Genomic DNA, 24,222 nt, shown 5'->3' on the forward strand with positions numbered 1-24,222 from the left:
AACCACCGTGTCGGCGACTGAAGGCTATAACTCAGTGTCCCGCCCCACTCCATCTGTGATTGGCTAGCATGTTGCCTTCAGTCGTTGATTTGATTGGTTAAATTGTATGATTGACACATCAAAGATAGTACTAATAGAACGATGGCCACTCCGAGGTATATATATATATAAAAACAAAAGACTTTCAGTCCAGGGCGGGCACAGGCTGGCTCACAGGGCGGGCACGGCCCCCCAATGCCCGCCCATGCCGCCGGGTCTGCCGCAGGGGTTCGCGCGCACCGCCAGCCGCCAGCCACCAGCCACGGCAGAAGCTGTCACGCATTTTCCCCGCCTGTCCACCGGGCAATACACACAAAGGCATTGAGCAGCGCTACCCCACGACTCGCAAAAAAATCTGGTGCAGATCAGTTGATGCAGCGATGCATTTGGCCACCGGAGGCAGTGGCGACCCACCAGCTTAAAATCTATGTATTGACATCTTAAAAATGGTCTTATAGCTTAAAAGATCATCCTGTTTTGGTTGATTGTGTAGCCGAATAGAAGAGATATTCTCAAAGCATTAAATAAGCCTTTTGACTTTTAAAAATGTTGGTCCTTTTAAGGTAATTTTAAGTTACTTTTTATTAAATTTGTCAATATCCTATGGAAGTCTGGACATATGGCAGCGGCGTTTAAGGTGACTTCGCCACGCCACCACGCTACCACCGCTCCATCAAATCCAGTTGATTTTGTAGCCGAATAGAAGAGATGTTCTCAAAGCATTAAATAAGCCTTTGACTTTTAAAAATGTTGTCCTTTTAAGGTAATTTTAAGTTACTTTTTATTAAATTTGTCAATATCCTATGGAAGTCTGGACATATGGCATCGGCGTTTCAGGTGACTTCGCCACGCCACCACGCCGCACTGCTACATGGAATCCAGTTGAGCCTGGAATCCACAACACACTAACATGTCTTCTGTTTCTAAACACAGTCTCATGTTGATTAGCTCAGAGGGGTAACATAGCGACTGTTAACAATAAAACATGACACTTCCTGTTGTCAGGGGGCGTGGCCTAAGCAATGTCATCATTTGACCATTGGATATTGTAGGAGACCCGATGATGATCAATCACAGAAAGTTTGGTGCCTCTGTGTGTGTCTGTGTAGGAGATATAACAGTTTTATTTTTTGTGGCGAGTAGGTGAACTTTGACCCCTGCTAACGCCCCTTCAAAATGCTCAAAAACTCACCGTTTTGATAACTTTTAATGCCTTATGATCAGACTGACCGAGTTTCAAGCCGCTCGCTAAAAATCCCTAGGAGGAGTTCGATCAAATACCAATGCTGTAAACGTCAAAAATGGGGTCAAAATATGACCTTCAATCTAAAATGGCCAACTTCCTGTGATACTTGCACTATGACATTAATTGTAAATTCTGAGCGTCTTGTTGAGTTCTACAACTATACCAAATTTCATGTCTCTACGATGAAGTAAGTGAATAGCAAAGGGTCCTTTGAAAATTGCTAGGTGGTGCCGTTGTGGCATTAGGTCACGCCCACCAAAGTTTGTTATGGATTCCTGTTAGGGGCTAGATAAGGATGCATCCAAGTGAGTTTTAAGCAGCTCGGCCCAAAAATGTGGAATTCAGAGCCAACGTATGGCAGCGGCGTTTGAGGTGACTTCGCCACACTGCCACGCTCCCCTGCTCTATCAAATCCACTTGGGGCTGGAATCCACAACACAACAACATGTCTTCTGTCTCTGGACACAGTTTCATATTGATTAGTTCAGAGGGGTAACATAGCGACCGTTTACAGCAAAACATGACACTTCCTGTTGTCAGGGGGCGTGGCCTAAGCAATGTCATCATTTGACCATTGGATATTGTAGAAGACCCGATGATGATCAATCACAGAAAGTTTGGTGCCTCTGTGTGTTTCTGTGTAGGAGATAAAACAGTTTTATTTTTTGTGGCGAATAGGTGAACTTTGACCCCTGCTAACGCCCCTTCAAAATGCTCAAAAACTCACCGTTTTGATAACGTTTAATTGGCCATGCCTTATGATCACACTGACCGAGTTTCAAGCCGCTCGCTCGAAATCCCTAGGAGGAGTTAGATCAAATACCAATGCTGTAAACGTCAAAAATGGTGTCAAAATCAGACATTCAGTCTAAAATGGCCAACTTCCTGTGATACTTGTACTATGACATTAATTGTAAATTCTGAGCGTCTTGGTGAGCTCTACAACTGTACCAAATCTCATGTCTCTACGATGAAGTAAGTGAATAGCAAAGGGTCCTTTGAAAATTGCTAGGTGGCGCTGTTGAGGCATTTTTCTTTTGATTTTTGGTGACGACCTTAAAATACAAAATTTTTAAACAGTCTTCATGCATCTGCCAAGTTTGGTGAGTTTTTGAATATGATAAAGCCCCCAAAAAGGCCCCTCTTTAGGGTGGAAGATTAATAATAATAATAATTAAAGCCGCAAGCGGCGATGAGCGGCCCTCGCAGCCAAGCACCGCTGGGGTACGCGCACCGCCTGCCGCCAGCCACCGCAGAAAATGTCACGCATTTTACGCGCACGTCCACCGGGCAATTCACACGAACCCGTTCGGCAGTGAAATCAGGTGCAGATCGGTTGATGCAGCAAGGAGATACAGCCGTTGAATAATGATATTGCATTTGGCCACCGGGCCGGACCAAATCGTTTGGCGGGCCGTACGTTGACACCCCTGGTTTAAACATTACTTTACTGGTTGAAATGCAGTTCAAAGTCTTCAGCTGATCCAAAATGCTGCAGCAAGAGTTATGGAGTTTCCTGCCAAAAGGTTGTAAACAGAAAAGGTGTTGCACACAAATAAAACTTGTTTGCACACAAAAAGATGTTTCACACAAAAGAAATTGTTTGCAAACTGTCCGCCAACCTTGCACTCAAAATATCATTTATAAGTTTTCCTCCAGTACAAAATGGTCTCTGCACACACAAAACAGCCTCTGCTCGACTAAGAAACAATCCCACCCACGCTGCGGTAAATTTGTGCCAAAAGTCACGTGATGCATTAAGAGTTGTTGTTCAGACTTCCCGACATTGAGAAGAATTGAGTTATCTCTAAAACTATTGGGCTAATTTACTAAATGATTGCATTATTAGGTGCTGTAGAATGGATTGAGGAGGGGAGACCATTAAGAGCTGTCATATGTTCAGATTCAAGTTCATCATTGATCAGTTTAAAAAGAAATCATTCAGAAAGCCGTCCAGATATCTTATTAGTAATTCAACAAATATATCATATTCAGATGATGGGGTTATCAGCTGTGTTTCTTTGGGTTTCCTGCACATATAGGAGTGAAAGGTAATTAAATGCTGATAAGAAAGCTAAAGAGTCGATAAATAAAAGTAAGAGTGATTAAGAATAGACATGGGTAAATCAGAGGTTCAAAGTATTATGCTGCCATCTTGTGGTCAAAAATAATACCCGTTTTTATGACAAAATGACATCTTTGATGAAAATTAATTGACTTTTACATTCCTGCAGTGAAAAAGAAGGTTCATAATAAGTCATTTGGTTGGACAATTATTCAGAAAGCAAGAGAATTAGGATTAAATCATTGAAATATTAGTCCAACAGTACCATTATCAATAACACCACCATGGATCTTACCTGAATCAATAGTAGATTTAACAATATTGGAAAAGAAAAATAGAGATAAAATGTATATATGTAATTCTTTAATAGTGGAGGAATATATAGAACAGTTTTATAATTATGTAAAAATGTATACGGATGAATCAAAAAAATCAATTAGGACAAACTGGAGTAGGTGTAATAATTCCAGAGTTTAAACTGCATATAGGGAAGAAATTAAATGAAGGAATATCTGTTTATACGGCAGAAATGATTGCATTATTAGGTGCTGTAGAATGGATTGAGGAGGTGAGACCATTAAGAGCTGTCATATGTTCAGATTCAAGTTCATCATTGATCAGTTTAAAAAGAAATCATTCAGAAAGCCGTCCAGATATCTTATTAGTAATTCAACAAATATTATATCATATTCAGATGATGGGGTTATCAGCTGTGTTTCTTTGGGTTCCTGCACATATAGGAATGAAAGGTAATTAAATGGCTGATAAGAAAGCTAAAGAGTCGATAAATAAAAGTAAGAGTGATTAAGAATAGACATGGGTAAATCAGAGGTTCAAAGTATTATGCTGCCATCTTGTGGTCAAAAATAATACCCGTTTTTATGACAAAATGACATCTTTGATGAAAATTAATTGACTTTCTTTAGGGTTTACACAATTGGTCCAAGAGACTTTTTTGTAGGGACTGAGAAGTTACATCTGCTTACCAAGTTTCATAATTCTCAGACAAAGCATGGCTTGGGGCTTACTGATTTAATGCGTTTTTAATGGTTTTCCACAAACCTGATTTTTGCAATGTGACAGCTCAGAAAAATATGCATATTTCATAAAACCTTTGATAACTTTTAACCCTCAAGGTCTCATCTCCACGCTGAAAAAATTTGAAAGTGATAGCTTTCTAGGACTAGTTCGTTAAAGTTTGAGGCAAAAACCGTCAATATTTTACCCTTTGACCCAAAATGGCAGGCTTCCTGTGGGTTTTAGAGCATACCCACAATAGACTTTTTTTCATAACTTTAAGAAAGCTACCTAGGTAAAAAATTTCAGCTTTCTACGTGTTACGGTTTGGCCCAACTCACTCTAGTTGGCGCTGTTGAGCGGGTTTGCCACGCCCGCTTTCAATTACACTAAAATCATGCGATTTCTCACGGGGGACAATTTTGGGCAAAGTTTGGTGAGTTTTCATGCATGTTTAGGCCTCCAAAAAGCCGTTTCAAAAGTCCCAAGAATAAATAATAATAATAATTAAAGCCGCAAGCGGCGATGAGCGGCCCTCGCAGCCAAGCACCGCTTGGGTATGCGCACCGCCTGCCGCCAGCCACCGCAGAAGCTGTCACGCATTTTCCCCGCCCGTCCACCGGGCGATTCACACGAACCCTTTCGGCAGCGCTCCCCCACGACTCACAAAAAATCTGGTGCAGATTGGTCGATGCAGCGAGGAGATACAGCCGTTGAATAATGATAATGCATTTGGCCACCGGGCCGGACCGCTGGGGTTGTAAAGAGATGACATGTTGGAACTATATAAATAAAATTGGATTGAATTAATTTGTCTTTATATAAAACACATGAGTTGCCTCTTTGCATGACATGCACTATATATATATATATATATATATATATATATATATATATATATATATATATACACATTTGACCTAATAAAATACATTATTCATGTTTTTATTAGGTCAAATGCAATAATTCAATTCAATTTTATTTATATAGCGCCAATTCATGAAACATGTCATCTCAAGGCACTTTACAAAGTTACGTTCAATCATATTATACAGATTGGTCAAAAATGTTCCTATATAAGAAAACCGGTTGATACATATTGGGTCAGATTATACAGATTGGTCAAAAATGTTCCTATATAAGGAAACCGGTTGATTGCATCAAAGTCTCGACAAGCAGCATTCACTCCTGGAGAAGCGTAGAGCCACAGGGAGAGTCGTCTGCATTGTACATGGCTTTGCTGCAATCCCTCATACTGAGCAAGCATGAAGCGACAGTGGGAAGAAAAACTCCCCATTAATGGGAAGGAAAACCTCCAGCAGAAACCGGGCTCAGTATGAACGGTCATCTGCCTCAACCGACTGGGGGTTACAGAAGACAGAGCAGAGACACAACAAGAGAGACAAAAAAAGCACAGAAGCACACATTGATCCAGTAATCTGTTCTACATTAGATGGTAATAGCGGGTGAGCCGTCTTCTTTGGATGATGTCCCAGTTAACAGAACGCCAGACCAGGTGTACCTACTATGAAGATAAAAGAGAGAGAACAGAAAGTTAAAGCAGAAATGACAACACTAGTGCATAATTGAAGAACAGTAGAACTCTATAGAGTGAGAAAATTAGATCCTGACGTCCTCCAGTAGCCTAAGCCTAAAGCAGTAAAACTATAAAGGTAGCTCAGAGTAACATGAGCCACTCTAGTTATAAGCTTTGTCAAAAAGGAAGGTTTTAAGATTAGTCTTAAAAGTAGACAGGGTGTCTGCTTCACGGACCAAAACTGGGAGTTGGTTCCACAGGAGAGGAGCCTGATAGCTAAAGGACCTGCCTCCCATTCTACTTTTAGAGACTCTAGGAACCACCAGCAGACCTGCAGTCTGAGAGCGAAGTGCTCTGTTAGGAACATACGGGGTAATCAGAGCTCTGATATATGATGGAGCTTGATTATTAAGGGCTTTATACGTTAGAAGAAGAATTTTAAATTCTATTCTTGATTTTACAGGAAGCCAATGAAGGGAAGCTAAAATAGGAGAAATATTATCCCTCTTGTTGATTTTCATCAGAACTCTTGCTGCAGCATTTTGGATCAGCTGAAGACTTTAAACTGCATTTTGTGGACTTCCTGATGGTAAAGAATTACAATAGTCCAGCCTTGAAGTAACAAATGCATGGACTAGTTTTTCAGCATCACTCCTGGACAGAATGTTTCTAATTTTGGCGATATTCCGGAGGTAAAAAAAAGGAAACTCTGGAAACCTGTTTAATATGGGATTTAAATGACATGTCTTGGTCAAAAATAACACCAAGGTTTTTTACTTTATTACCAGAGGCCAAGTTAATGCCACCCAGAATAAGTGATTGGTTAAGAAGTTTATTGTTTGAGGACTCTGGCCCAAAGATTACAACTTCGGTCTTGTCAGAATTTAGATGCAGGAAATTTAAAGTCATCCAGCTTTTGATGTCATCAAGACATGACTGCAGTCGAAGTAATTGATTGGATTCATCAGGATTTATGGATAAATATAGCTGAGTGTCATCATCATAACAGTGGAAATTAATCCCATGCTGTCTGATAATTTTACCGATCGGAAGCATATATATAGTAAAGAGTTATAGCAGCTTCTTGCTTCTTGCCTTTTGACAGGCAGCTTACTTGAGTGGCTTGAACACGCACTACTTGACTGTTTGGACCTTTGGGAAGTTGTTGAAGTGCACAAAGAACCAGCTTCTGTGCAAACTTGTTTTTATAGATGCATCAAGAGCTCTTTTGGCTTGTTTAGCAGCAGTTTTCCATTTGTCATAACTGAGCTTGAAACGAGAATGAAGTCTGTTCATCTTTTCTTCACGCAGCACTTGACCCTTTTCATGGAGTTTTTTCTGTCTTGCACTTTTCCTAAAGCCTTCTACTGAAAAAGCTTCACTTGTGGTCACAGTCTTCCTGCATGGCCATGTCATTGTCCATTTTGTTTAGATCCTTTGGGGTTTATTGTTTAACTTTAACTTACTTATCTTTACATTAGAAGTATGTAGATTTAGCCTAACTTAAACACACACCCTTTAAATGTGTTCATAAACTTAAATTATTTCTCTAGTTAAAGATCAACTTAGTTGTGAAGTTACAAACACCTTAATCTGAATAATAAATCTTTCAACTATTACAAGACAGAGAAACTATTTCCATGTAAAACCAAATCACAAAACTTTCCTTTTCCGTACCTTGGTTACCCTTAATAAAACCAACAAACAAAAAACACTCGTATCTGTCTTAAGTTAGCTGGAATCAACTTCCTTAAATGAGATAAAACAAACAATGTATATATTTTTCTTAACTTGAGTTTAACTTTTAACTTGTGTACACCTGACTTGTATGTATAGTGCAGCAGGTTACCCTTCAAGCACTTATTGAGTCCCTTAAAGCTTAGCAAGGTTAATTCACCTCTTCACATTTAACATTTAACTTAAACGTGTTACTTGGTGGTAAATTAAGCCCGCTGCACTCCCGGACAACAGCTGCTTCTGGTTTGGCTAATCCCTGCGTGCAGTCAGCCTCTCCCTGATGCTAGAGAGCGATGTCACCCCTTAACGAGCTGCTCGTTGTCGGCTCCACACCAGCTGCACGTCCTCCCCTCTGCACTTCTCCAGCCCGAAGCAGGCGTGAGTTCTGGCTGTTACTCCTCCAGAGTAAATCAAGGCTCAACGTCGTTCTTTTGGTTTCAACAAACCATTATTGCGGACAACATGTCTGTACATGTCTTAGAAAATGCCCTTAAAATGCCGTCAGAACTAAGAGGAAACAGAAATCCGAATTAGAATATAATGGTTTACATGAATAAAGACAAGCAAAACAATAAAACCGTACCTCATTGGCCGCATAAACTCCAGAAGAATAAAGATTCTTTATACATCTTGTTACCAAAAAAACCCTTATGTTTTCAGGTAAAACTTTTGCTACAACAGTCTAGTGATGCTCTTTAGTTGTGTCAATCAAACAAATCAAACATCCTCTCCCGCTTCATCTCCCCACTGGCGTCCACCCTTCTAAATCCATACGTTCCTCAATTTCTACCTCCATTTCCACCAGAACCATTCACATACCAGTTTATGCCAAAATCCGCCTTTTCCAAATCCGATATAGTTTATGTTTTGTTTTCCGCGCCGCTCCAAATCCAACCTATTCACCAACTCTGCACACACGCTTTTCTATTGTTTGCGTCTTCACTTCCTACTTCCGGTTTGGAAGATTTTCAACATAAAAGCACCGCAAATACATATAAAATAGAGAACGGTATATTAACATTTCAAAGTGGTTTTTAAATGTCTTTTAAACATATTAAACATATTCGGGGCAGAACAAAGATCTAGAGAGAGTAAAGCAATTAAAATTCTTAGGAGTATGGTTTGATGAAAAACTATCCTGGGAAGTGCACATAGATAAGGTTTTTGAAAAATGTAAAAAGATACTTAATATATTGAGATGTTTAATTGGGTATGAATGATCAGATAGGAAAGCTATAAGATTAGTTTATATAAATCTAATTAGATCTACAATTGATTATGGAAGTATAGTGTATGGATCAGCATCGGAGACAGTACTTAAAAAATTGGATATCATACAATATCAAGCATTGCGCTTAATAACAGGAGCAATAAGGACAACTTCAACATCAGCTTTACAGGTGGAAGTGGGTGAAATGCCGTTAGGACTGAGAAGAATACAACTGTCATTAAATTACTGGGTTAATTTGCAAGGACACGATCAAGTCCATCCTACAAGGGTAACTTTACATTCCTGCAGTGAAAAAGAAGGTTCATAATAAGTCATTTGGTTGGACAATTATTCAGAAAGCAACAGAATTAGGATTAAATCATTGAAATATTAGTCCAACAGTACCATTATCAATAACACCACCATGGATTCGACCTGAAACAATAGTAGATTTAACAATATTGGAAAAGAAAAATAGAGATAAAATGTATATATGTAATTCTTTAATAGTGGAGGAATATATAGAACAGTTTTATAATTATGTAAAAATGTATACAGATGAATCAAAAAAATCAATTAGGAAAAACTGGAGTAGGTGTAATAATTCCAGAGTTTAAACTGCACATAGGGAAGAAATTAAATGAAGGAATATCTGTTTATACGGCAGAAATGATTGCATTATTAGTTGCTGTAGAATGGATTGAGGAAGTGAGACCATTAAGAGCTGTCATATGTTCAGATTCAAGTTCATCATTGATCAGTTTAAAAAGAAATCATTCAGAAAGCCGTCCAGATATCTTATTAGTAATTCAACAAATATTATATCATATTCAGATGATGGGGTTATCAGCTGTGTTTCTTTGGGTTCCTGCACATATAGGAATGAAAGGTAATTAAATGGCTGATAAGAAAGCTAAAGAGTCGATAAATAAAAGTAAGAGTGATTAACCCTTATGTGGTGTTCGGGTCTGTGGGACCCGTTTTCATTTTTTATTGAACAAAAAATGATACAATCAATTAATTTTTCAAACTCAGATTCACTGGCCTTGGCTCATTTTGTGTGAAGAACATATATCAGAATACGATATTAATGACTACACGCCGTACACCCCCCCTACACATTTGTATTACATATAAGATGTCCGGGTCCACTGGACCCGGGGCTAATTGAGATGTGGAAGCTGACGTTCTGTGTACACAACACTCTTTCCTCCTTCTGTCTGAGCACATTTGACTCTCTGTTTTGTTGTAATCTTTAGTTTATCACACTCTTTCTGCTACAAATGTAGTAGATAGAGTATAAATATAGCTTTGCCAGTTTCTTATAACAACCGATCAAGGTGGCCAAAAGATATTATGCGCAGAGGGCCCTGTAATTGATTTTGGAAGAGAGAGAAGTTTTTGATGATAATGTTGAGGGATAGTATTCAAAAAAAGAGGTTTCAGAATTTGAGGATCCCATTTCTGAAAATTCAGAGTCTGACAGTGACTCTGAAGCAGGACAAGATTGAGCATCAGCCAGTTCCAAAATGAAGACAAGTCTCCAGACCAGGCTGTGAGCAGCCAGCCACAGGGCCAAGAACAAGAAAGAGCAAGACAGTCAGCATGGAGCAAGTGAGGAAATATGGAAGTCAAAAATGTTGAAATTGAATGGTCTCGCCCAAGAAAAGAGTCACCCTAGGCTACCAATGTGATAAGGATGCAACCAGGACCAACGCAAGTGGCAGTTACTTACACACAGGACATGAAGTCTTCTTTTTAGCTTTTCATACCAGATTCCATCAAGAAAATTATTCTTGACTGCACTAATTTCGAAGGAAGACGTGTTTTTGGAGAGAGGTCGAACGAAATGGGCCAAACCCATTTACATGACTACTTCGGGGTTCTTATCCTTGCTGGAGTTTCCGGGTCTAAAGTCAGTCCTTACAAGTTTGCATAAATGGGTGACACAACCCTGGTATCCTATGTGCCAAATGAGGAGGATTCCGGAGGAGAATGCTGCCCTATCCTACAGAACCTACATAACCAGAATCTGCAGAGCCTGAAGTAAGTGTGTGATGCTGTTCCAGTACATTTTTGGCAAAGAGAAGAAGCAGTGCGAAGTGTGGAAGAACGACAGAAAAAAACTATATAGATGCATCAAATGCAAAAAGTATATCTGCAACACACACAGTAAAACTCTGCCCCTCATGTGTTGTACAGGCCATTGGTTACAGGTCATAGGGCTGATGCGTTGTCTTGACTGATAGATTTACTCTGTGTTCATATAGCTTGTGTTGTGCACCTGAATGGGTTAAATTTCTGAGTTCAAAAAACTAAAAGTCACTAGTTTTGGAAAAACCTTGCTTCACGTGTGAATTTGTTTCCACTCATATCATGATTTTATTATAATTAATTTACTTTATTATGTTTTAAATAACCAAATATTTTGTTTATACAACTTGAAATTGGGATGAAGTAACATTTGTTGAGTATTTTTACAAAAGTGTTTGATTGTGAGGCATTAAAAAGCACAAAATGCAACGGGTCCACCAGACCCACAAACACTGGCTGAGTAACAATAATATGAACACCACACAAGGGTTAAGAATAGACATGGGTAAATCAGAGGTTCAAAGTATTATGCTGCCATCTTGTGGTCAAAAATAATACCCGTTTTTATGACAAAATGACATCTTTGATGAAAATTAATTGACTTTCTTTAGGGTTTACACAATTGGTCCAAGAGACTTTTTTGTAGGGACTGAGAAGTTACATCTGCTTACCAAGTTTCATAATTCTCAGACAAAGCATGGCTTGGGGCTTACTGATTTAATGCGTTTTTAATGGTTTTCCACAAACCTGATTTTTGCAATGTGACAGCTCAGGCAAATATGCATATTTCATAAAACCTTTGATAACTTTTAACCCTCAAGGTCTCATCTCCACGCTGAAAAAATTTGAAAGTGATAGCTTAAAATGCCTAGGACTAGTTCGTTAAAGTTTGAGGCAAAAACCGTCAATATTTTACCCTTTGACCCAAAATGGCAGGCTTCCTGTGGGTTTTAGAGCATACCCACAATAGACTTTTTTTCATAACTTTAAGAAAGCTACCTAGGTAAAAAATTTCAGCTTTCTACGTGTTACGGTTTGGCCCAACTCACTCTAGTTGGCGCTGTTGAGCGGGTTTGCCACGCCCGCTTTCAATTACACTAAAATCATGTGATTTCTCACGGGGGACAATTTTGGGCAAAGTTTGGTGAGTTTTCATGCATGTTTAGGCCTCCAAAAAGCCGTTTCAAAAGTCCCAAGAATAAATAATAATAATAATAATAATAATAATAAAATCTGCAGTTACAATAGGCCTTCGCAGCGCTTAGCTGCTCGGGCCTAATAATAATAATAAAATCTGCAGTTACAATAGGCCTTCGCAGCGCTTAGCTGCTCGGGCCTAATAACAATTAAAGCCGCAAGCGGCGATGAGCGGCCCTCGCAGCCAAGCACCGCTGGGGTACGCGCACCGCCTGCCGCCAGCCACCGCAGAAGCTGTCACGCAATTTCCCTTCCCGTCCACCGGGCGATTCACACGAACCCGTTTGGCAGCGCTCCCACACAACTCACAAAAAATCAGGTGCAGATCGGTCGATGCAGCGAGGAGATACAGCCGTTGAATAATGATAATGCATTTGGCCACGGGCTGGACTAAATCGTTGGGCGGGCCGTACGTTTGAGACCCCTGGTTTAAACATGAGTTTACTGGTTGAAATGCAGTTCAAAGTCTTCAGCTGATCCAAAATGCTGCAGCAAGAGTTATGGAGATAGTTTCCTGCCAAAAGGTTGTACACAAAAAAGGTGTTGCACACAAAAAAACTTGTTTTGCACACAAAAACATATGTTTCACACAAAAAAAATTTGTTTTGCAAACTGTCCGCCAACCTTGCGCTCAAAATATCATTTATAAGTTTTCCTCCAGTAGAAAATGGTCTCTGCTCGACTACGAAACAATCCCACCCACGTTGCAGTAAATTTGTGCCAAAAGTCACGTGATGCATTAAGAGTTGTTGTTGTTCAGACTTCCCGACAGGAGAGGTTAAACCATGTTGATGGAGATGAGCAGACAGGACCCTCTCGGGTAGGAGACTGAGTGACAGGCTGGCTGGAAACAGGTGCGTGCGTTGCTTCGTCAGAGAAATCTATCTGAAGGAAGAAGGAAAAGGTTGGCGGTAGGCATAAGCAAGTTTGTGACTGGATCAGGATGGCGGCTCAGGTTGTAGAAGATGAGGAAGAACTACATAGTGATATGGATACGGATAGTTGAACGCCAGTTGCTAGTTACCGGGGAAGTGGAAAATTCAAAAGTAGTGAAGCAGGCAGAGGTTCTGGGAATTCAGGAGACAAAAGAAATCTTGAAGATGACAGTACAGATGATGGAAGCAAGGGTGTGCATAAAAAGATTCAATTCAATTTTATTTACGTCAGACCAGGTGTACCTACTATGAAGAAAAAAGAGAGAGAGCAAAAAGTTAAAAGCTGAAATGTCAACTGTCATTTCAATGTAATGGAATGAAAAACTGGAGAACAGTAGACTGGAGAACAGTAGAAATCAGTAGAGTGATAAAAATATACCCTGATGTCCTCCAGTAGCCTAAGCCTATAGCAGCACAACTGTAGATGTAGCTCAGGGTAACATGAGCCACTCTATCAGCTTTGTCAAAAAGGAAGGTTTTAAGATTAGTCTTAAAAGTAGACAAGGTGTCTGCCTCACGGACCAAAACTGGGAGTTGGTTCCACAGGAGAGGAGCCTGATAGCTAAAGGATCTGCCTCCCATTCTACTTTTAGAGACTCTAGGAACCACCAGCAGACCTGCAGTCTGAGAGCGAAGTGCTCTGTTAGGAACATACGGGGTAATCAGAGCTCTGATATATGATGGAGCTTGATTATTAAGGGCTTTTTACGTTAGAAGAATTTTAAATTCTATTCTTGATTTAACAGGAAGCCAATGAAGGGAAGCTAAAATTGGAGAAATATGATCCCTCTTGTTGATTTTCATCAGAACTCTTGCTGCAGCATTTTGGATCAGCTGAAGACTTTGAAAAGATCATGAATGAGGAAGTGAAGATAACATTAAAATTCAAAAAGGAAGATGAAAATATTGGTCTGAGCCCAAAAATAGTTTCTAAGGAAACAAAAAAGAAAATAGAGGAAGTTGAAATGGCTAAAACGCTGAGAGATGGAAGCTTGTTAAATGTTTGTAAATTGGAAGAACAAAAAAGGAAAGCAATGAGTGTTGAGAGTATTGGAAAGAAAAGAGTGGAAAGTAAAAGAGTGTTGGGAGAAAAGAAAGGATCCCGAGGAGTTATTTATGGAATTCCAGTTAATGAAGATCTAGAGAAATTAAAACATAAAATCATGTTGACGTTAAAGATATAAAGAGATTGCAGAAAACAGTTAATAATGAGCGAGTTGACAGCTTATCTGTGCTTCTGGAATTTTCTACTCCAGAAGTTCCAGATAGAGTCAAAGTGGGTTTCTTGTGTTATTCAGTTAGGCCTTATGTTCCACCTCCACTTCGGTGTTTCAAGTGTCAGAGGTATCGTCACATTTGCTGCAGTGTGCAGGGGCAAACAGAGCTGTTTAAAATGTGGAGGGGACCACAAAATACAAGAATGTGGTGAAAATGTTCAGGATAAATGCTGTAATTGTGGTGGGGAACATAGGGCAACATATGGAGGGTGTGAAAGGTTATGTAACTGGTAATTTAGTAGAGCAGATTGGGAGAAATATAAGGAAATAAGTGAAGATAAAATTAAGGAAATTGACATGAATCTTGGTATTGATTCATTAAACAAAATCTTTTGTAGTTCAATCATAGAAGCTGTTCAACAGTCAGTTCCAAAGAAAGGAGGGATACATAAAAAGAAGATAATTCCATGGTGGACAATAGAATGTGACCAGGCTATTAAATCCCAAAATAAAGCTTTTAAAATTCTAAAAAGAAATCAGAATTTTCACAATTTAATTGAATACAAGAAGATGCAAGCTATAGTAAAAAGAGTTATAAGAAATACAAAAAGAGAATATTGGAGAAATTATTGTAATTCATTAGGAAGAGAAACAGATATAGGGAAAGTATGGAAAATGATTAAACGAATGAATGGTATTAAAAGGGATTATAGTTATCCAGTTTTAGTTAGTGATAGAACAACGGCAGTTATTAATGAAGAAAAAGCAACAATGTTGTCACAAACATTTGTACAAATACATAGTTCCAATAATATTAGTGAAGAGTAGAAAAAGGATAGAGCTATAACTTTATTGGAAAAAGGACATATGATAAACAGAGAAGAAGGAAATAGTATTATTAAAATCGATTTTTCTATAGCGGAGTTAAGACGAGCCATGAGGAAAGTTAAGATGTCAACCACAGGGAGTGATCAAATATGGTATATAATGATAAATAAGCTAAGTGAATACTCAAAATTAATATTATTAGATATTTATAATAGAAAATGGGAAATGACCTAGAAGTTGGAAAGAGGCTATTGTGGTTCCAATTCCAAAAACGGGTAAAGATAGCTCAAAACCAGAAAATTATAGACCTATTGCTTTAACATCATGTTTAAGTAAAATTATGGAGAAAATGGTAATTGAAAGATTAATTTATTTTGTTGAATCAAAAGGGTACTTATCAAATTATCAAAGCGGTTTCAGAAGAGGAAGGAATACTATGGATCCAATTGTGTGTTTACAACATGAGGTACTAACAGCAAAAGTTAATAAAGAAAGTGTTTTGGCAGTGTTCTTAGATATAGAAAAGGCTTATGATATGATGTGGAAAGAGGGATTATTGATCAAATTGAGGAAAATGTGAATTTGTGGAAGAATTTATCATTGGGTAGAGAACTTTTTAACAATTCAATTCAATTTTATTTATATAACGCCAATTCATAAACATGTCATCTCGAGGCACTTTACAAAGTCAAAATCAATCATATTATACAGATTGGTCAAAAATTTCCTATATAAGGAAACCAGTTGATTGCATCAAAGTCCCGACAAGCAGCATTAACTCCTGGAGAAACGCAGTGCTACAGGGAGAGTCGTCTGCATTGTCCATGGCTTTGCAGCAATCCCTCATACTGAGCAAGCATGAAACGTCAGTGGAAAGAAAAACCACCCATTAGCGGGAAGGAAAAACCTCCAGCAGAACCGGGCTCAGTATGAACAGTCATGTGCCTCGACCGACTGGGGGTTACAGAAGACAGAGCAGAGACACAACAAGACAGACAAAAAAGCACAGAAGCACACATTGATCCAGTGATCTGTTATACATTAGATGGTAATAGTGGTGATCTGTCTTCCCTGGATGATGTCACAGTTAACAGAACGTCAGACTAGGTGTACCTACTATGAAGAAAAAAGAGAGAGAACAAAAAGTTACAAGCTGAAATGACAACAGTCATTTCAATGTAATGCAATGCAAAACTTGAGAACAGTAGACTGGAGAACAGTAGAAATCAGTAGAGTGAGAGAAATAGGCCCTGATGTCCTCCAGCAGCCTAGGCCTATAGCAGCATAACTACAGATGTAGCTCAGGGTAACATGAGCCACTCTAACTATAAACTTAAATTCTATTCTTGATTTAACAGGAAGCCAATGAAGGGAAGCTAAAATTGGAGAAATATGATCCCTCTTGTTGATTTTCATCAGAACTCTTGCTGCAGCATTTTGGATCAGCTGAAGACTTCAAACTGCATTTTGTGGACTTCCTGATAGTAAAGAATTACAATAGTCCAGCCTTGAAGTAACAAATGCATGGACTAGTTTTTCAGCATCACCCCTGGACAGAATGTTTCTAATTTTGGCGATATTCCTGAGGTAAAAAAAGGAAACTCTGGAAACCTGTTTAATATGGGATTTAAATGACATGTCTTGGTCGAAGACAACACCAAGATTTTTAACTTTATTTCCAGAGGCCAGAATGGATAATACAGGTTAGGGTTGGTAAGAGTCTTTCAGGGAGAAATTAAAAAGAACCACACAAGGCAGTATTATCAGTCCTTTATTATTTTCAGTTATGATAAATGATGCACTTAAAGAAATAGAAAATGAATTGGGTTGCTGATGACGGAGCTATTTGGAAACGTAGAAGGAATGTTAAATTTATTGTAGGGAAAGTCCAAAAAGCAATTCATAAGATTGAACAATGGTCTTACAAATGGAGTTTTAAATTTTCGGTAGATAAAACAAAAGTATTGCTTTTTACTCAGAAAATAAATCAAGAAGTACAACTGAAGTTATATAATCAAGATTGTACTGTTCTCTCTATGTGTTTTGCTCTTGCGTGAACACAGATAAACAGCCAGCCAAACTCCTTATTCAAGAGCCAGGAAGTGAGCGGCTTGCTCCTTTATTATCTTCTTACACATTTAGTCAGCATTTCTGACTGCTTTGAATCCAGTGTAAAACTAGAAAAGAAAGATACAAAAAAATGGCTTAATAAACAGCCATGTAAATATCAGTATTAACGTATCAAAGTATCAGCTGCTTAATATTAACTCAACAGGTATTTTCACAGCCGGCTAGAAAAGCGGCAAATTAGCAAGTAAACACACACACTCTGCTGTTACACAGACCACGACATTTTACCGTTGCTTTTATACACAAAATAACCATAAAAGTTATTAACATATCTTATCGAATCTGTAAACAATGAGCAACACTTACAACCATTGCTTTCGGAGAGATTAACTGCATTGTTGCTGCCCTGAGACGATGCACACACGCTCTCTTCCTCTTGTTTGCGTCTTTACTTCCTACTTCCGGTTCGGAAGATTTTCAACATAAAAGCACCGCAAATTCATTTAAAACAGAGAACGGTATATTAACATTTCAAAGTAGTTTTTAAATGTCTTTTAAACATATTAAACATATTCCGGGCAGAACAAAGATCTAGAGAGAGTAAAGCAATTTAAATTCTTAGGAGTATGGTTTGATGAAAAACTATCCTGGAAAGTGCACATAGATAAGGTTATTGAAAAATGTAAAAGGATACTTAATATATTGAGATGTTTAGTTGGGTATGAATGTTACATTCCTGCAGTGAAAAAGAAAGGGTTCATAATAAGGTTGGACAAATATTCAGAAAGCTACAGAATTAGGATTAAATCATTTAAATATTAGTCCAACGGTACCATTATCAATAACACCACCATGGATTTTACCTGAAACAATAGTAGATTTAACAATATTGGAAAAGAAAAATAAAGATAAAATGTATATGTGTAATTCTATAATAGTGGAGGAATATATAGAACAGTTTTATAATTATGTAAAAATGTATACGGATGCATCAAAAAAGCAATTACGACAAACTGGAGTAGGTGTAATAATTCCAGAGTTTAAACTGCATATAGGGAAGAAATTAAATGAAGGAATATCTGTTTATTTTACCATTAAGAGCTGTCACACAGTCACGTCCATAAATATTGGGACATCAACACAATTCTGATATTTTTGGCTCTATACACCACCACAATGTTATATATATATATATATATATATATATATATATATATATATATATATATATATATATATATATATATATATAAATATATATAAAGGCAAGGCAAAGGCAAGGCAAGGCAAATTTATTTGTATAGCACAATTCAGTACAGATACAATGCAAAGTGCTTTACATGATTAAAATACAGGAAAAGAAAACAGAAAATGTAGACATCAATAAACAGCTGGACTAAAAAAGTTGAACTAATGCTGTTTCAGTAGAACAGTTTAACTAGAACAGTCAAAAACAGTCCTAAACAAATGTGTTTTTAAACTTGTTTTAAAAGAACTCAGGTTTTCCGCACTTTTACAGTTTTCTGGAAGTTTGTTCCAGATAAGTGGAGCGTAGGAACTAAATGCTGCTTCTCCTTGTTTAGTTCTGGTTGTAGGTACGCAGAGAAGGCTGGAGCCAGAAGACCTTAGTGCTCTGGATGGTTGATACACTGATAACAAGTCTGTGATGTATTTAGGTGCGTTCAGCAGCGTTCAGGATCAGCTGCAGCTGTCTGATCCACTTTTTAGGCAGACCTGTGAAAACACGGTTGCAGTAATCAATTCTACTAAAGATAAACGCATGGATTAGTTTTTCCAGATCCTGCTGAGACATCAGTCCTTTAATCCTGGAAATGTTCTTCAGGTGATAGAAAGCCGATCTTGTAATTGTCTTTAGACAATATATATATATATATATATTTATATATATACATGCCTACATACACATGTACTGACATATATTCACTTGGTGATAGCAGCAGAAGTTCTTCCGGATCATTGCACAGGTTATAGCACAGTGTATTAAATAGATTATTGCACATTATTTATTGCCCAAAGTTAGAACAGTTGTGGTTATATAGAACAGATTGCTGGATCAATGTGTGCTTCTGTGCTTTTTTGTCTGTCTTGTTGTGTCTCTGCTCTGAAGACCGTTCATACTGAGCCCGGTTCTGCTGGAGGTTTTTCCTTCCTGTTAATGGGGAGGTTTTTTTCCCTGTTGCTTCATGCTTGCTCAGTATGAGGGATTGTTGCAAAGCCATGGACAATGCAGACGACTCTCCCTGTGACTCTACGCTTCTTCAGGAGGGAAATGCTGCTTGTCAAGACTTTTATGCAATCAACTGGTTCCCTTATATAGGATTAAAGATTAAAAGCTTCTTTCTTTTAAAGGGCAGCTAAAGATATTTTAAAGCTGCTTACAAATATGTTTGACTGTGTAGGAATGGTTTGGAAAAATGTTGCCATCTAGTGTTGAAAATTATAACTGTTTTTCCTTCAAAACACAATTTACATTAAATTTTTTTTCAAAATAATATGGTTGGATGTATGTTATGGGAGTTTTGGGTGGAATATTAAACAATAGTAACTGAGTTCCCATCTTTACTAAATGACGAGACGGTGGTATAACGTTCCAGCACTTTTATTGAGAAACAGAGCAGAGATTCACATAGATGGAAAGTAATCGCACCCCACGGTTCCGCTGCAGTCTCTGTCTGCCCTGTCTCTGCCTGTGTCACTTTTCGGGCTTCCCCTAATACTGCACCGTGGCCTTCCCATGAGACAAAACAAAGACAGTCTATCGTAAACAATCAGTATCCCTCAGCAGCTGCAGCATTTGGCCTTGCAATCAGAAAACAGTGGATCTTATACACAGACATCAGGTCTCCAGGCCTCCTCTGTCCGAGTGGTGTGAGGCCATAGTGACTTCAGAATAATAATTCTTATAACATTCCTCTCTTTTTTTTTTTTTTTTTTGATGATGGCGTCATCAGCATCAAGACAAAACAAGATGACCCATCACTTGAAAATGTGAACAAAGCACAGAGGAACCATTTCTGTAAACTCGTAAAGTGGGACCCAAAGGGTTCCCGTGTTGGAACCGGGTAGTGCTGGAACTTTTAATACAGATCAACATGAATGCTTCATAGAGCTTTAACACACAAGATCAAAGGTTTAGCTTTCATCTACAATTTAGGATTCATCTAATTAGGTAAGGCCTGTTTTAGGTACCTATGCGCACATTATTTTAAAATTACATTAGACTATGGTAAGCTAAACCCTGTTCATTAACCAAGGTCGAATCCGTCTACTCTTCACCCACCCTGAATACCCTCCTACTCCTTTCTCCACTCACCCCTACGATGGACAATAATCCAGCACTCCAAACTTACAACACCAGGAGCAAAGGCAGGAGAGGTTCAGTGCGTGCAGGGGAACCTCCAGAAAACGCTACCCCTAGGGGGCAGTAAAAACTGCAAGGCCCCCTCCCAGGGAGATCTGCTCTCGGCCAATCTGAGCCTGAAAACCCTGTATTGAATCTAAGTGTTAACATTACCAGCTAATATTAAAAGGATCTTTAGAGCCAATCCGATCCTGGTTCTTCCCTATATCAAATCAAAAGGTGCATAAACCATAGATCCTTGTGTGTCTGAAGCAAACAGTTTCCATTTTTTTACCCCATAAAACCATATTGATCAACATGATGTAACATTAAAGTGTAGATCTCATAACACAAAAAATCAAACATGTGAGTCAGTGGAACAGAGCAGTTAAACAAACAGCAACACAATATATGAGAAGAGTCCTAAACGTCAAGAACGCAAAGTTAAGAAAGCCTTCAGGCCATTCAGGCACAAGGCAGAAATTAATCTAATCGCGCTTAGTGTCTCTTCAGGCAACTCCTCCCGTTGAAGAATAAGGAATCAGAGTTCTCTGGCTTCTTCATCCCCAGTCCTCTTCTTGGTTCCCCCTCTCAGGCTGGATGATTGAGCTGGATGGTAATAAGCGTTCAGTTCTGGATGGGCACTGAGCATTTTATTTTGCATTTCTTTCTAATAAAACACTTTGTGAAGATGGTCTGCAGACACGAGTCCTTGTTCCCACTAGAGAACAGAAACAAGGTGTAATTAGTGTTCTTATCAAAACCCCTTTCATGTGTCATTTATTAAAACATCCTCCAAACACTTTCACATTCAAGATATTTCTGTGCACAATTATTTAGCTTTCAGAATTCTGCAATTTAATTATTAGTTAAAAGAGTAATCTTTAAGTTCAAATGTATCTGCAGTAAATTCATAATAATTCTTAACAGAATGCTTTTAATGTGTGTCTTAACTGTTGTTGTCTGACAGTTGAAGTTCTCTGCAACATAATTTCATCAACATATTCGTTTCATGTCATTTCCCAATTATTTTGAAAACCCAACTGAGAAAAAGAAAGCCTTTCCATGTGAAAGCCTTTTCCCTCTTTCTCTCTCTTTTTCTTTTTTTTTTTTTTTTTTTTTTTAAGAAAGCGAAGGTGCTGTTCTGCACAGAAAAGACAAAATATTTATACCATGCTGTTACTGTTCAAGGATGCCATGGTTCTACAACACAAAACAAAGCAGAGAGCAGGAGAGAACAGGAGTTTTTTGAAAACGCTCTAACATTGTAGAACAACTAAAGCTACTTAAGCAAATCAGAATTAGTTCCCAAATTAATCCTAAAATAAAGTAAATCTTACATTGTGATTATTTATTTATTTATTTATCTTCTTAAACTGAGGATTAAGGACTTTTATTAAGAAGTTCTTGGGTGAACGCATCTCTGCGTTCCTATTTGTCTAGGCCTCTGCAATCTGATCTATGATCTATGTATTCTGAGTGCCTGGTCAGGAAGGGTGAAAGGTTCTCTGAAGCTTTCTGTTTTCAGCAACCCTGAAAACCCAGAACCCTTTACAGTCAGTGTTAGGTGTCAGGTAACCTGTGGGACCACCTCGTCGTCTCTCTGGTTCCACCAGCTGTGTCAAGTCCACAGCAGCTCGTCCCTGGGTGCCATGCCCCAGGGGTCTCCACACCCCCCTGTGTGGAACGTCTCTCGTTGTAAGGATCTCACCTTACGTGCCGTTCAAGATGTTCTTTACACAGCAGGACTTCCAATGTGGGATGTATTTGCTGCTTTGATGTTCCTCAGAAAAAACCTTCATTCATTGATATCACCTTCAAGCTGTTACCCTTTTATCATCACAGCCCCCCAACCATCCTGACCAGATCCAAAATGTCCCCATAATCTAATCTAATTAAAATAATCTTACTTATTTTCTGTATGTAAGACGATAACCATTAAATTATCCTGATCTAAAAGCTGTCAGGTTAAAGGTTTGCTAATTAAAAAGACTTTTGAGTTATTTGTGTTCTAGTTGAAAGATATTAAATCTCCATAAATATTGTAACCATTGTACCCTGATGCTTTAATCCTAAATTTACCCATGTTAGTTAGTAGGATGTGTCATTATGCTAATTCTATTGCAACCTTATCCATTTTATCCAGTAACCTTTTGTTACTGTTTTATTGATGCCTGCCGGAGTAGCAGAAATCAGCTTACACTAAGATGTTCATTAAATGAAATGCTATTTAAAAGTTCAGATTACTCTACCTATATAGTGAAAACCAATTCATTCATTTATTTATTAAACTGTTGATATAATACCCACTTAATGTATTAAGTTGCTCCATGATTCCATCAAGGTGCTTCTTTAAAAGTCTTCACCTTTACATAATCTTTATGTGTTTTGTAATGTGTGTTTTGTTTTAATTGTGTACAACAAAATCTGAAGTGAAATGCATGAAGTCGTGTCTGCAGAACTCATCTGTGTTTGTTGTCGAAGGTTGTCCGATGCCTCAGTCACAGTCCTTCATTGTCCATTTTCAGTCCAATGTCTAAATTCAGCAGCCCAACATTCTCCTTCTCATCAAGAGTCCATCATCCAGTCCTCACACCTGCAAACAGAATGAATTCTGCCAGCATTTTTGCCAAAGAAACGCTCCATAGGTTGAAAAGAAATTACAGCAAAACAGTCACAAACATTTTAACTACAGTGTTCCCTCTAACATGACAAACATAAAAGAAACAAAAGGATAAAAAATAAATCAAACTTTGTCTCTGACAAAATAAAACTCAAAACTGGATCAGGCTGAAGTCAATGACATCACCTTTAGTCCTTGTCCCAAGGATCAGCCCCCAGGCCAGAACACACAGACCCAGCCTTGCCGTAACATTCAGATGTTTACATCATGGTCAGATTTGTTTATCATATCTATTGTCCTTCTCAGGTTATACTGTCCCTCTGAGGATCGCCTCAGTTCAGCATAACTAATAACATCAGATGATTTCGTAACTGATGACGCGTGTAACGTGGCCTTCTGATATTTTGACGCTTTTCAAAATTTCTCATTAGTTGCATTCAAATCCCAAATAAAAAATAAATAAAATAAATGAATAGAAAACCCTTAGAAAAGCAATTCATATTTAGTTCCATACAGGTTTGTTCAAAGCACAGTTTTCCCTCATCTATTTAAATCAAAAATCTTGTATATCTAAACTTCTTTCAACTGGACTGGTTTGTGATGAATCATTATTATTATAAGCAATGAGATCTCAGTAATTTTAAATTACTTTAGGGCTAAAAAACAAGTGATAGGATCTCAGCCTAAATTTGTAAAACAGTAAACTTAACAAGCTTATGTAACGCTTATTTCCAATTTCTAACAAAGCTGAAATATTTCCGTTCAAGCCATGTTAATCTCTCCGTGTATCAATTTAATTTGGTCCTGATATTTAATGTTAAAAACAAACTTTGTTATTTAAATCTCTCTTTTACTGTACCTCTATTGTTAACATAGTCCATGCTTAAAATGTCATTTGAATTACGGAGCTGCAGTTCTCCCAAAACAAATGAACATTCTGAAACCATGAACATTACTTTTACCCCCGAATTAATTCACACAGACGAACATTTAGTTACATAGATACATACATACGTACGGTTACATACAAACGATGACATTCAGAC

This window comes from Fundulus heteroclitus, unplaced genomic scaffold, assembly GCF_011125445.2.
Source record: "Fundulus heteroclitus isolate FHET01 unplaced genomic scaffold, MU-UCD_Fhet_4.1 scaffold_406, whole genome shotgun sequence".
NCBI classification, from domain to species: Eukaryota; Metazoa; Chordata; class Actinopteri; order Cyprinodontiformes; family Fundulidae; genus Fundulus; species Fundulus heteroclitus.